The following is a 15,653-nucleotide window of genomic DNA, read 5'->3' as shown; positions in this document are numbered from 1 at the left end:
TTACATTATAATGCCTTATATGTGTTATTTAGAATCGTTCTCGTCCCTTTGTAGCCCTCAACGTTCAGTCCGTCAGTCAAAAAACTTTTAGCAACTCTTTGTCAAATTGCGAATATATGTAAGCGTTAATATATATTTTTTTTCATCTTAGCGTTCATGAATGTTTAAATTACATTTTTAAAACACTAGTGCCATGGGGACAATTTGCTTTTCGACACTGGGTGTTAAATAGAGCACCGGCTTTGAAGTGGCAATTTCCTTTTTCCCTTATTATCTAGAGTGCTTCTAAATTTGGTTGTTTAGCAGTTTATCTACGAGGTGTATTGCCCTCGTTAAGATTGTGTTGTTTGCGTAACTGATATATGCAATCTTCAATCGGATCGTTTTGCAGCTCTTTTCCAGAGAAAAAACGAAAAAAAAAAAACCCTAAGCAAAAACAAAATTTCTGACACTTCAGTTTTAACGAATTTTCTTGGGGTTCAATTGTTGGGTTTTTGTGGTCTTAGAAGTTCTTTGGGGTGTCATGCAACACTCCCTTAAAAACTTTCCAAGCATAACCAAACCACGGAGAGCCTTTCATTTCGAAGAACGTTTAACGCCAAATTTGCTCATCAAGACTATTCCAATTTCCTTTCTTTCTTTTTATCGCATCCCGCGTTTGGAAACGTTACAAATTCAGAAGGTAGCGCTTCGAGATACTTTCCATCGTTCTTGTGAGTTCTATGTTCAGATTTCTATGAGCTTGATTCTTACCAGGAGCTTTTATCAAGAACAATTGAGGAATGTGGGAAGTCTTGTATTGTCTATTATCGATGTTCACAATGAGAGAATACATTTTATTCTATATATATTCGCTGATGTAAAACGAGATTTGTTTTACTTGGTGGTAAAAGGTACAATACGCAAAATGAAGTAAAACACGCGTTATATGTGGTTATATGTGCCTCGAGTATTAGCGTATTCAAAAAAACTATTGCTAACCCTTTTTTTTTTTCTCGAACGTGAGAAATCAAGAGCATCCTGCGTTCTGCAAGAAGCAGCAATGTCAAAAGCGTTGAGTGCGTGAATTTATCATTACTATTTTTTTTTTTTAGTGACTGATTGTAAACACTGATTTTCTTTTTATTAGAAGGAGTCAAAACGTTTGGAAAAGAAGAATAAAGCTTACCACCACTGAGCACACAAGGGAGCGAGGCAAATTTCTTGTTTATGGCTTATATTTTTAAGGCAAATTCACATTTGAGTAAGAGACATCACTGTAATTTTTATTCTATGACATATCTATATAAGCTGATCTCTAAAAGTTTTACTTTATGACAGCAATGTATTCTGCAGAGATGTATTTTCTTGATTGAAGGTGTCTATTGGTCATCGAGTTTGGACTGTGCTGATAAATCTGTTGAAATAATAATAATAACAATAATAATAATAATAATAATAATAATAATAACAATGATAACAATAATAACAATTATAAACTAATAGTGATAAAAGACAAATTTGATAATCAACAGCATAATGTAGGGTACTGAGCGTAGAGTGTATGTATAATAGATATCTTTAATCGCAAAGGTGAGGATTTCCCGAGGTACGCTTTATTTAATGGAAACATTAAATATTGTTTCTGTAACCGTAGCAAAAAAATCATCTCAACAAATTAATAGCTCAGTTGCTTTGCAATTAGATTAGCGTAACGAATATAGTCCATTTGGAGCATGTGTGGAAACTGGGACAAATTAAGACAAAATATATGTGTAACCGGGTAAGGTAATCTCACCAAGATCAAAGCTGTAAGAGACGGGCGCTCTCAACTGACTACTATCTAGAAGAAAAGTCGTTTAGAAGCAGCTGAGGACTTTCCTTCATACTTTACCTCCACTTATGAAAAACGTTATCCACATCTCCGCCGGCGTCGCAGCCCACAAGGACGGAATCTCGTGCGCCTCGCCTTGGTCTGCTTTACCCGCCTTCTGTACGAACGTCGCCTATTTTTGCGCCATTCAGGGTCTGATAATCTCTCCTCATCTTCATGATCAGTGTAACCTTCTGGTCGGTTTTTATCGAAGTAACCATCTTCAGTATTCTGATCAAAGTCACTTTAATTGAGATGAACATTGTAAGCTTCTCTAAATCAACATCTTCAGCTGCTGAACGTATTTTATTTTCTATCATAATAAAAACCAGCGGATCATATAAAGCCTGGTTATTTTAAAGCTCACTCCATGGTCAAGGCATCTGGTACAGACAGAAGCCCACTTCTAAACGCCATCATTGTGTATTATTTCATATAGTCCAGTAACAAAAATAACCTTATTGATTGGAGACAAGTATTGAGTGCCCCACAGTAAATAGGTAGGTTCGTTAGGGTACTTTTTGTCATACTAGTAAAATCAAACTTCATTTGGGCAAAAAGGGCTCTACAATTTGTACGAAGTAAAGTATACGATATCTACAATGAACTCCTCTTTTAAACTTAATACCTTAACGTTTCTTTCCAGACTGCTGTGTTCTCTTCTACTCCATAATCAGTCATACTCAATGCCAAGGAGATAGCAAGAACCGATCCAGAAACGGCGATAAGGAGAAACCTGTTCATGGCGAAGACCTCCGTGCCCGGGTGTACAGTGCATTTTATATTCTTTTGATAGCAAATACAAGTGAGTGATTTCCATATTGCGTGATCGTGTTCTGAGCCTTATTTATTAACAGATAAAGTGCTCAATCAGTCTTGTTAACCAATACTTCAGTTTGGTATGTAACCCAGCATGATACTATTTGTAACCTGATAAAACCGGCTGCGAGGACGAATAAAACCAAAACATTTCCACAGCTGCACTAGGATCATTATTTATACAATTCACTCACCTCTTGTAACCGGTCAGTTTATTGGGAAAAGATAAAGAGAAGAATAACACTTCTAAATAAATATTCTAATCCAATATTTATTCAATGTTCTAGCCATTGCAAAGGCCCCACGATAAAAACTATATTTAGTCATTGACGTATGTATCTGGAGTGTTTTTTGTTTCTCCTATTAGAACCCGTTGTTTATGTAAGGTCGTATCAGGTCATTTTACTGATAGATTTACGCAACCACTTAATTGCACAGAGATTACTCTGTTATATTTTCAGTTGTTGCATCGTCTTTGTTCCAACAGGCGTTCAAAACACTTATTGTAATTAGTACTCTTGATTATGATGCGGAAATATAATACCTTCACATTCATTTATCTTAGTAAAGTAAAGTGAAAGTGTTCGAAATTTCTTAACTTTTATGACACGAGAACGATGGAAGGGTTGAAGTTGTATATTTTCCTGATATAGGCAGTGTAATTATGACAATCCACTTCCAGAAAGTATTAAATAGAAGGTGACTAAACAAATGTGTCAAAATTTCTGGCCTGTTTATTACTATAAAAGTGTTTATATATATATATATTTTTTTTTTTGGCAATTTATATTCATTTACTTAATAGAAATACTGGATTTTTTGTACAGGTCCAGATATACTTGCAATGCTCGGGAATATTTCGGCCACCACGATGAACTTAAAATAACCGCGTCCAGGCGATAAACTTTATCATGGAACAATCAAATGAAGGAGTCGATAGAGATGAGCGCAATTTTTAAGAGTAGCTAACAATATCACGGCAGTATTTGCTTAATGCTTTGGCACATTTATCCCTTCGGGTATCTCTGACTTCAAGACTTTAAATTCAAATTTTGATGCTAATCAGGAACAGACGAGGACCGAAATCCTGATGAATAAGTTACTCATTTCAGAATCGGCGCAAATGCTCCGGACTTCTATAACATTGGTCCATCCACTTAAACGTGTCCTTAATACCCTTAATAAGCCGGAAACAAATTCTTCCCAAATGCATTGACCTTGGCCCTATTAATTAAGCTTTTTGTCGAGATCAAAATCTACGTTGTCCCCGATCCCTTTGATTACTTTATGTTCTCACGGGTAAAATGATAAAAAGATACTACTGACACTAATTATGGCTTCGGCCGCCAACTCGCAAAACGTTAGTTTTTACGATCGACAACAGTCCTTTTCATAAAGTATTTCACGATAGACCAAACAACACGATAAACTTCATCTACTACGTTCAGGCCGTTGACTGTGCGACATAACCATCAATGCACACTTTCATTGCCCATCAAATGTTACATATACTACAAAATTATTCACACAAACAAAGATTTCCTCACCGCATATTGAGTATAAGGAGAGTATATTGAGCATAAGGAGAAGTGTTTTTTTTTTCAAGCCGATGAGTTCGATTGTATGATAAATCTTATTTTAAAACGTAAGCAATAAACGACAAATGCGATCCTCTCTCTTGTGTTTAAATTGGGAGGGAGGAAAAGAGGAATGTCTCCTTTTCAAAATGTTTTTAACTAGGATTGAAATCAATTTACTTAAGTCTTATCACGAAGTCCAAGTATAAACTTACGAAATCTCTTTATTTGACTCTAACGATAAACTAGTGTTGATACGTAATCGCCTATATTAAGAAATGCTTAATTTTATAAACATTTTGGAGCCTTCAACATTTAGTCTCCAGATCAAAACACTTCTAGGTCTTACTAGTGTTTTTGTTAGAATATACCGATTACAATAAAAAATATTTTCAAGGTAGGTGTTCAGTTTTATTCATATCCCGCCGCATGGAGGAACATATTAATTGAATTCCTCCCCCACAACCGGTTCTCTTGCCATTTTTTTTTCTTGTTTATAAATTATATTGCAAGCAAAACGAATACGGACACTTTGGAGCTTCCCAGTGTTGACTTATTACCAGAATAGGTCGAAACGAGTCGCTTTCAAAGAAAATATTCACTAGTGTATGAAAAATTGTTCATCAAACTATTGCAAATGATCTTTTAAGTTTAAGATTTGTTCGTACGAAGGTTTTAAAGCGATTACTATAAGCAGACAATTCAAACCAAATACCGCCTATTTTAAAAATGGAAATTTATGCGTGCCGCCATATTGAGTCGGGCGTCGCTTCACAATTGCCAGTATTGACTATATGATCCCTTCAGTAATCCTGCGACCTAGCGAAGTATGATTTGATTACAATCTTATGAAGAAATGCGATGCAAAATGGAGCCAATTAGGGAACGGAACCCCGTTTCTCTAAAGTCCTGGTAACTTCGAGGAACGGCCCCTGGGTCTGTTTACTTCCCCTTCCTATTTGCGATATGGTATGTATACTCAAGGAAAGAAACTCCCCCAATACGATCAAGATAACTAAGTGTTTTGACTGATCGTCTTGAATTATGATAAAAAAGAAAACTTGGCGAGAGAGCAAAGAAGGTTTCTCTTGCCGTAATAATGCTTCTTAGTTCAAGGCGTCTTTGAGATAATCACTTAACCCAAATAACTACAGTGAAATTTTCTAAGGCTTGTTAGGATTTGTGTTGTGTTTCAGTTTTTGATAGAATATACTTTCTTAAAAATTTTAGTGATGAAAAGCGGCAACGGTAAAAGAAGATTTTACTTACATTCCGATCTAGAATATTGGTGAAGATGAGCACTTACCGACTTAGAGAGGCCTCTTAAGCTATTTACGTGAACATGATCATGCCCGTATGATATGGAGACCATGCGCTTCTAGTACCTGTTGAAAAAGTATGTAATGCAACTTGAAGCTGTAGTTGAGAGCCAGCTTCGAGGCAGACTTCGCCATGAACAGATTTCTTCTTATAGTTGCGTTCGGATCTGTTTTAACTATCAGCTTGGCAGAATATTTTGTTGATTATGAAGATGAAGAAAACAAAGAGGCAGTGAAGGAAGCTGTGAGTGAATTCGCGTGGGAATATCCTCTGAGGTAATGATTTCAAATGAGAATTAATTTAGAAATTCCATGCTTTTGTTTTTTGGTGTAAACAGACGTAAAGCTAAATTAAAATTTAATGGCTAAATAACAGCAAAATAAAATGATGCATTCTCCAGGCGCCTTTTTCCTGGGAGAGACATACTGCTACTGCCGATTGTGTTTACCTAAATATAATTTTAATGCTTTCTGCCCGAATATGCATCACGTCATAAGATCCCTAAAATTCACTTGCTTTCAGTTATCGAACCATTTTTTTTAACTTTCCTCAGATGTTCCTTACCAATATACGATTAAAAAGATAAGTCACTGGGCTTGTTTAGAAGATAGAATGGGTCAAACTTATCCCATTTGTGCCTGTACTGGCACTGATCACGCAATCATTTCATCGGTTCACGGTACATTTTGCTGCAGCTGGAAGCAAGGGTTTTGAAAGCAACACTTAAAAAAAACTTGATAAGCAGAAAGTCTCGAGCGTATGGAACATTTTGATATATAATTTATGTAAAAATCACGCAAATTTGAACGACATCGACTCAACTTGTTCGTGAACGCTTTCCTTTTTTTTTTTTTTTTCCCCTTCGAATTTTTTTTTTTTAAAAAGGCTCCATGGGGTTTTTTCTTAATGTTTAAGCGCGCGCTAGCGTAATGTTTTTCTAGAAAATTCTTGTTTTCGCTTTTCAAGGTCACTAAAAGCCATCAAATGGCAATAAGCAAGGTTCAGACTATCTTTTGCTCTCGTAAATATTATCAAAATGACTTTCGTTATTAATCTAAGGCATCACGAAGGGAAGCCCTCGCCAGCGATAGTTTGGCTTTGCCTTTAATTTTCTTCAATTTGCTTTGATGAAATCTCCCAAAATTTTCACAATTTGTGAAAATTGTCCTGCCGAGTATTTAAAAGCCAAAAAAAGAGGGGTTGCAAAGGCAGTTTTCTTGCTATTTGCAAAGGCGATAAATCCTGCTCGAAAGATCCTTATTTTCTTTGTCCTTAACATTACATAATGGAATAGAACCTCGCCAAAATCGGTATCTGAGCATGCGTAGACTTTCTAATCTGTCGCCATTTGGCAATCTTTCCCACGGTGTTTTCTTTGTGGTTGTCATCTTTTTTTAGGCGTAGAAGGCCCATGAATATTACGAGTGGCTGGAAACTCTAGATTCCATCACATAAAAACTGTATTGTGTTAAACTGTATGAGCACACCTTTTCAAATAATAACCATGCCATCGTTTTGAGCTGCCATGTTTGTTTTGCGTGTTGACACTCCTAAAGCTCGCTCTATCTTCGCAACCAGATCTACCGCGATCAAAAAACCCTATGGAGCCTCCTTGACTCCTCCAAATTACGGGGGTTAAATTGTATACCAAAATTATGCATAACCGTGCTTTTTTAAGAGCTAAAGACCATCGTACCTCTTTACCTGGTCCATACAGTATAATACAATATCGTATTCGAGGAATGCGAGTGCGCTCGTTCCACTGATTGCGTAATTTTTATGGGCAGTACAGGATACGCAGTGCAAAAGTGAGGAATTACCTTAAGCGGAAGGGGCCGAAAAAATAGCATGAAAGCCTCGCGAATTGTTATCGGAAATGATGTTTTTAATGGAAATTAGAAAAAACTGAAAATATTAAAATGTTCTACTCATTTCTAGTGACTTGGATTGGAATGCTTTTGGCTATGACTTTATTGAAAAAATATTAGAGGTTGACGAAAGTGTTAACCCAAATACTTATGACAATGCAGAAGACCCCAGAGTTCCACGTCCTCGAGGCGTTAGGAAAAGTCGCCGCCGCCGAAGAAGTTCACGTCGTCACCGTGGTTAGAAGCGAAGGTTAGGCATTTCAATCAGTTTTTAACCAGAAAGCAGATATAACTACTTAAAAATAGTATCCGGTGCTACTTCCGCGCAGTCACTGGTCGAGATGATTACTTATAAGAACTCTTATAATCTAAGAGAATTGTCTTTGATTATCTTTTGTGCGGATTTAAGAACAAAAACAACATCAAATACAAAAAAAGCGTTGGATTTTATTCATTCTATGGAGTTCTTGGGCATTAACAATGCAAAACAGATGTATCGGATCATTTGTCAGTGCCTGTGATTCTCAACGAATGTTTAACAGTTCCTTCGCGAAATAAATATCTAGAAGGTTACTCGCTCTTTGTTATTTTCCTTATCAATCTTTTCTATTATTTTTCTTTTGTTTTTTAACAGAACGACAAGGTCTATCAAGGGCCCAGTTTTAAAGAATAATGGGAACTTCAGCTACATAAAACTATCCAAGCAATAATGTTCACAATGGAGTAATTTTACGAAGTTAATATTTATAGTAAATGAACCGTAGGAACGTAAATCAAAGGGGCCTTGATTTGAATGTCAATAAAATACTAAGTTTTTCATTTGTTTAATATAAATTTTTGATCAATATTATACTGCAAAAACTGTTTCGTGATCTTATATTTCTTGACTTCGTTACGGAAATCAAATTGTAGGTTCAAAATAACTTCACAGGAGAAGTCATTGAACAAAATTTTGAATGTCTGACGAAATAGAGGAGGTCAGGGAAGGTTTTCAAGCGCGGTTCACGCTAATGCATTATCAGCACTGCTATTTGATGGTTCTTGCATCACTATTCGACATACTTTCTTAAGTGAGAGAAAGACTGAGGTTGATGTGGGAGAACCATTCACTTGACAAATGACTAAGCTTTCAATTGCAGTTTTGAAAGCTTTTCTTACAACCCCATGCTGTTTTATAACAAAGCCCTGGCCTTAAATGTAATCTGTTGTTTCCGCTATGTTTTCTCTTAAAGAATAATATGCATAATGCAGTATTGTCTGTTTCGGAAATCTAGCCACACTTTGTTCATTCTAAAGGTCGAAGCAGGACGAAAGATCTCTCTTTGGAAGAAACTAAATTAACAGCCGAAACCCAGATTTGGGGTCATGGGATATAGACGATAGCTACCGACTCTATGCTAGTGCACAAAAATGTTCGTAATTTTTAGGTCAGTTGTTATATTTTCATGCCAACATTCACATGTTCTTCTCATCACACTTCAGGTAATAGATCTACGAAAATATCATAGCCAGGATAGACATAAACTCAACCCGTCTGGGCCATAGACATTTTTGTCTATACCATGACGTCATGCAACGTGGCGCGACGGTCCAATTTTTAACACTTAGGCTAGCCCCAGATTTTAGCCCCGTACTTTTGTCTCTGATATTTATGGAGCTTAGGACCAGTTTACTTTATATAGCTTAGAAAGAGCTTTGCGTCAATAGCAGTTTAAATGGCGTCGACTGAAATGTGTGGGAGAAATCACATTTCAAAGTTGAGCTGCGATAACTTATTTGGGACGGTTGAGGCCAAACATGCTATCAATATCATTTAAATTTAAGGTATGTGTAATTCTTTTTCGGAAAAAAGAAAAAAATAATACGGTAAAATTCTATATATGTGCATCTCATTTATGAAAAAAGAAATAGAGTGGAAGTTAGTTTAGTCCGCGTGCGCGGCTGTGGTTGTTTTGAAGTTGTCTTAGGCCGTTATGGCGTCATGGCTTCTACCAGCTATCGATTTCTCAGTATTCCTACAGGTCCTTTTGTTTTTCGTTTCAGCTTATGGATGATCTTATCTCCTTTTTGACAACAGTCTTTCGAATTTATGATAAAGGACTGTCGAGTAAGACGGTCTGATAAAAGTTTATTAAAAACTGAGCTTCCGGTTTAATTTAAAATAATATCGACCAGGACTCTGAGGAAATTCATCCCAGGAAATTGCAGATGACATTGAAGTTAATATGTTATTTCATCAGTCGCTACTTTCTACAAGGTGTCTTTTCAACATGTTATCGGAAAGGCATCGAATGTTATTTTCTCTCGCGGATTTTTCATCGTGAACAAGACTGCCCTCGTGTGAGGAAGCTTGAGGGCACTCTTTAAGTCCAGCGGCAAACAAACAACCGGTGACTAAAGCTGGTCGAAGTGTGTCCACTGAAATTCTTACTACTTTTGGTACGAGACATTTCTTTTGACATTCATGAGGAAATTTCAGATGATATTGAAGTAAAATATGTTATTCCATCGGTCGCTACCTTCCATGAGGAATATTTTAGACATCTTACTGGAATGGGATAGAATTTGATAACAAAACACGGCGAGCAAAATACATGTTCGCGCAACACATAGCGGGCGCGAGAATAGTGATGACATGTCTGTCGCAAATGAGATTTGTGGTACAGTAATACAGAAATGAATAACAGAAATAAGGTAAATGAAGTTTATTGAGATTTTGAATTCTGTTCTGCCGTCTCCTTTGAAAAAAAAACCAGGCCGCCACAAGAAAGCTAGCAAAGAAAAACTTCGTCTCAATCCTCCCTCGGTCACATCAATTTATTTTAGTTTTGTCTTGACCAATCGTATCAAAGGAAATGGTATAGACAAACGTCACGGAAACAAAACCCTCACAGGTAAACCAACAATACGTTGTGTATGAATTTAAATGTAATTGGTATGATGCGAATTATATAGGATGCATGAACCGTTACCCTCATATTGAGGAGCTCAAATATTGGTAACTATCTTAAGGACGAACACAATCGAAGACCACACAATCCTCACGAGCAATTTGCCATCCTAAAGCAGTGTCGCGGAGAGTTCGAGGCTCTTATTTATGAGATGCTTTCAATAAGGAAAAATAGACCAACTTTGAATTCCATTCTTGCGAAATTGTTCATTCAATTATGTACATTTCTTTGTTTTATTCCATCTCATATCATTCTAATTTAGTAACACACTTTCCTTTCCTAATATAACGTCACTAAAACTCATCGTAATTTTACAAAATGGTGGCATGTCGTTGCCGAAACGTCATGTTTTAATGTCGCTTCTTTTTGTTCTGAACAAGTGGAAGACTTTAATTATACTGGCATTTGCATAACATAGTTATCGTTTAAAGAAAAAGTTGCTAAAACTTTTAGTTTATTATGATAAAAGAAAGTTATAACCTTATTTATACAAGCGCACAGGTGTTTTCTGCATTTTGACGATTAAAAACATCATTCAGCAATTATTAAACCGATAAATTTACTTTTGTTGTGGTCATAACAATGCTTAACACCTGGTGCTGAGAGTCTTAGCTTTTAATGGTCCGTTATAAATAAACGTTTTCAATGTGTTGTCGGTACGACGACAATTGTCGACCCAGAGATATACATTGCTCTATATCCTTGGGAAGGATACCGCTCAGGAGCTCACTCATCGATAACTAAAGAAGCTCGATGATATAACGTGAAACCCTAAACTAAGGTTGGTCAGGATGCTAAATGGAATTTTTTACCAGGAAATTTGTGTATCCCTATTGGCAATTTTTGCGCTGAGTAAGTAAACCGCTTTGTTTTCGTTTGCTGTTGTTTTGTCTTTGTCTTTCACCTTTTAACGATTCGCGTGAGAAAAAAAGTTACGTCGAATTCCATAGATTTGACTTTCCATCCTTTCAGAGCTAATAAGCCGGTTATGTTATTTCTCGAAGACCACAGCCCGAATGAAACCGCGAAAACAAATTAATCCAGCGCCCAGAGAAATGAAATATTGCTTATTCTTTGGGCTTAAAGGGTATAAACTGTGGGAAATTACCGAACTTGAACACAGGCGCTTGCTTTGCACATCCCGGCTCGAAAAAAAAAAATTAAAAAAGGAGGAATATAAAACAATTTAAACGTCTGTGGAAAGACTATAATTTTAGGTATCTGTATGAAGACGTAAACGGTGGGCGACGGATTAAAGATGACGTCATAATTTGTCGAAGAATCTACGGACTCCTGCCAGAAGCTCGTGGGAAAATGTTCGGAAAATTTCGAAAATTGCAAAAAATGTTTCACTGTTATTTTACAAAAGGTTCTCGGCTAACTGGAAACAGTTTACCTGGTACCTAAAGTTGTTTATCGGTCAGTTTGGAATACTACTAAATGAAAGATAACTGTTAAGCCCTGGAGCTCGAAGCAAATTACTTTGTTCACTCTGCCCCTGTTCTCCGAACTGAAATCTTAACATTATGAAAGAGGCTAAAACCAGATCATGAGAAGGAAGTTGAGTCTTTCCCTACCCCCAGTTCCAAGGCTACATGGATAATTAATTAACTGCCCTGAATTTTTTTACGAACATGAATGGAAGAAACTGGCATACGAGCTCACGAGGAAGAAATATCAAAGATAAAACGTGAGTGCTCGATGAATGAAATATTTCTGAAATCTTCAAAACTTTCCGAACATTTTTCGACGTGTTTTTGGCTGTTATTGTAATATTTGTTTAACATCGTCGCTAATGTTTTAATAAGTTATTGTTTTTTTCTATGTTACTTTTATTGAGCGCCGTCCGTAGTCCTCCGTCCTCTTATACAAAACCCCATGGTAACATACTTTTACATTCATACTGTGCTAACGCGACTAGCGCTTATAGAGAATTAGTTTTTCAAAATGGATTTGTTTGATTTGTGTATTAATTGCCATTTTGCCAAGTTCTTAATTTCTTAATAACATCAAATGCCATTTCTCATTATTTCGATGGCTGTTTTCTTTTTTGACATCCTCGCTGAGTATTTAATAACTTGCCAGGTACTCCGTTACTACCACACAGCAAGATAATATTTGATAACTGTGCAAAAAACTTCACTGTGAGCCTGAACTTTTTAAACTCGAACAATAATTATTTTGTGCACACCCGAAGGACTAGGGACTACCATAAGCCAACCTAGCGCAAGTTTAGCTTGTTTTGTTTTGCCTTTGTTCAAGCGATTCATAATTGTGTTTCAGCTCATAGCAATACCGTTTCAGACGCGCCCTTAGAAGATACAGATCCTTCCCCATCATGCTTGCTGAAGGTTCACCTGACTGGCAGCTCGTATGAATGTCACTGTCATATGGATAACAACTACCATAATTGCACGTCGATAGGCAACCATCAAAACGAGAATTTAAAATGTAAGAAATCCACAGTATGTTTACCTGAGCACGGTACGTGCTACAAATGCGATCTTAAAAGCATGCAACGAACCATCTGTTGTGATGACGTTTCAACTACAGATACAATTGGAACACCTCCAATATTTAAATTTGGGGAGAAAAGGTGTTCACAAAACTCCGAAAGCAGGAAAACTAGTAGGTATTACAAAAAGACAACAACAACCCTAAATCTAAACATTCAACAAATTTTGATTAATGCAAGTTGCTTAGTTATTGACCCAAAAAATGATTGCATTAAACGTTTTGAGTCTTCAACCCACGAATAATTAACACTCTCGGAAACTAAAACCCAACGCAGTGCCTTTGTTAAGGCCTTAAAATTGGACCGGCCCTCTCAGGGAGGTTCTAGGCATGAAACAGCACTTCGAGAGAGCAAGAAGTATTAAAAGAAAAAAAATTAAAGCAAACGTAGCCTAGAAACAGCATGTTTATTGAGCCGAGAGATTGCAATGTTAGCGTCATCACCATCGTCAAAAATTTCATCAGGAAGATCATTCTTACCAATACCAGCCTCATCAGGTCTATCATTAACAGTATCATCATTCCTAGTGTCTCCGTCAGCAGCTGTAAAACCAACGCCAACATCATCACCATCACCAACACCAGAAACATTTCAAAAGCTGGTATTCTTTCCTTATCTATCTATAGTAACATAATTTTTTTCGCATTTTCCAAGCCTTTTTATGGTTTACATACCTCACTATCATCTTTCGGTCTCAGGCAAATGATGCTGTTTCAGAGCTCGATAGCCTAAATATCAGCAGCAACAATTCCTTACAGGTATGGGGTTTCATCAATGATATAAAACGCCATCTTTTTAATCTAAAAGTGTAGCGAAAGAACAGCTGCAAGCTTCGAATCGATATGAAGGTGGAATAAAATATAATACGTAAGCGCAAAAATTTCCATGCAAAGATTAAATATCTTCTACCTTTAGTTGTAGAGTGATTAGTACTCGAAACGTTTTTGTAAGTGACCTTTTCCTTCCCTTATCTTAATGAAAAAAGCCTTACTCTCAGAGGAAAAGTTGAAAAACATATTTTATGGCATCAGAAAGTCATATATATAGATTTAGCCAAAACCAGAAAATCGTCTGCAGTATCATTTATGCGATAGTCGTTGCTTTTAAACCGAAAGCGCCTCTTAATACTGCATTTGCCAATTATAACAATGAATTGACTTACATCTCATTATGATGAATCTTGGAAAAAGTAAAAAAAAATAAATAATGTGTACTTCATGGAGTTACAGGAAGCTGCAAATGTGTTTGAAAACTTTACCACTAAGTATCGAAGAACGACCCCCAGAGAAGAACAGTCTGGAGTAGATGAACTCAGGACGGAGTCTATTTTTAAGGTGGCAGTCGCCTTCGAGAAAGTTGTTTTTAGCTATGGCAAATACCATCTACGTGGAACAAAGAGTTCAAAAAGGATCGTTCGGGACAACATAAGTGAGTATTTACATGGCTGTCTATTCAGATTTGTGACAATCGATCATCTATTCAGTAGCTGTCTGACTAATCAAGAGAGTGAGTGACTGAGTAACTGACAGGTCGACTTACTGACTGACTGGCTGACAGTGACTGACTGTCTCTCTGAAGCTCTGGGATATTGAATGACTAACTGATTCCATGACAGAAAAAAAGACTGCATGAATTTTGTTTGTTAATTTCATAAATCTGACCTTCACTTACATTAACATAACTTTTTTTTCCTTTCTTTCCAAAGTCCTTGGTATTCAAAAAGGTTATAGACAAAATGCAAATAACTTCTATCTGGAGAAACACGAATGGCAGGCATCTATCAATATTTCCTCTGGGAACTTTGCCAACAATGGTTTGTATACTTGCCGTTATCTTTTTACATTCATACCCGTTAATTATTTGAGTTATCAGTGTCTTATTAAAGAATCCTCAAAGTAATTTTTGATTAATAGCATGCCAATTGCAACCCCTCGTCCTTTCCTATGACCTCTTCTCTAGCTGTACAATCCTGTACTTCTCTGTTCACAAACATGATTGAAAGTGGAAGGGGAATACTAAATTTTGAGTCATGCAATAAAAGCTCAATTTTGTTGCAAATTGAAGCCTTCAAGTACATAATTCAGCCCCACTGAATTGTAATTTATCCTGTTGCTAACCTCGAGCTCTACAACTGAAATTAAATTTGTCAGTCTTGCAATCTGTAGATTATATATGAACAAGGTTCAATCAGTTTCTGAAGAGCACTTCCTTCTAACAGCTTTGTTTACAGCATGTTTCCAATGAAGATTAGGTCCAATCAAGCAGGATTCAGTTTCTTGGACCTCATCTTATTGATACGAGATTCCGTCGATTGGTCGACACTGAATTATTGTAACAAGAACCCACCTGACACTCCGAATAATCCTAACGTACAAGTTAACCTTGGAGCGCAAAGCAGTATTGAACGCTGAAATCTCGTTCCTCGTATGAGATCGAAACAAGGCAACGACAACTTAATATTCGGCGCGCTTTTTTGAAAGCCGTTAAAAACGTTTAATGAGCTCGCGCAACCGAAATCGGATACCGGGTGTTATCAAGCGCTCAGCATCAATCGCATTTCTCTTGCCTGCTAGCACAACAGATTCTAATGATAAAAAAATTTAAGGAACATTTTGGAACTGCTCAAACCTCCAGATAAGCCTTTCGCTTCCAAAGCTGTTAATTTTGGTGTTGTGAATGTTCGTACGAAAATTTAATGTAAATTATCGCGGCTACGACATCATATTTCGTTTTCCTAGCAAATCGTTCATG

General features: G+C 36.7%; 2 long non-coding RNA genes across 2 annotated transcripts; one reads left to right on the top strand and one right to left on the bottom strand.

The window, feature by feature from the left end:
* Nucleotides 1–1,220: 1,220 nt before the first annotated feature.
* LOC131795154 (uncharacterized) lies at nucleotides 1,221–2,616 on the bottom strand. Its single transcript, XR_009341021.2, has 3 exons — nucleotides 2,481–2,616; nucleotides 1,874–2,096; nucleotides 1,221–1,396 (listed from the first exon to the last, which is right to left on the bottom strand). It is a non-coding gene; the product is annotated as an uncharacterized lncRNA (long non-coding RNA).
* A 3,066-nt stretch (nucleotides 2,617–5,682) lies between these two features.
* On the top strand, nucleotides 5,683–8,258 carry LOC136284021 (uncharacterized). Its single transcript, XR_010719032.1, has 3 exons — nucleotides 5,683–5,843; nucleotides 7,507–7,686; nucleotides 8,071–8,258. It is a non-coding gene; the product is annotated as an uncharacterized lncRNA (long non-coding RNA).
* The last annotated feature ends 7,395 nt before the right edge of the window (nucleotides 8,259–15,653 follow it).

Source organism: Pocillopora verrucosa, chromosome 10 (genome assembly GCF_036669915.1).
Source record: "Pocillopora verrucosa isolate sample1 chromosome 10, ASM3666991v2, whole genome shotgun sequence".
Taxonomy (NCBI): Eukaryota; Metazoa; Cnidaria; class Anthozoa; order Scleractinia; family Pocilloporidae; genus Pocillopora; species Pocillopora verrucosa.
Note: the sequence above shows the minus strand (reverse complement) of the source record. Positions and strands in the feature narration are given on the sequence as shown.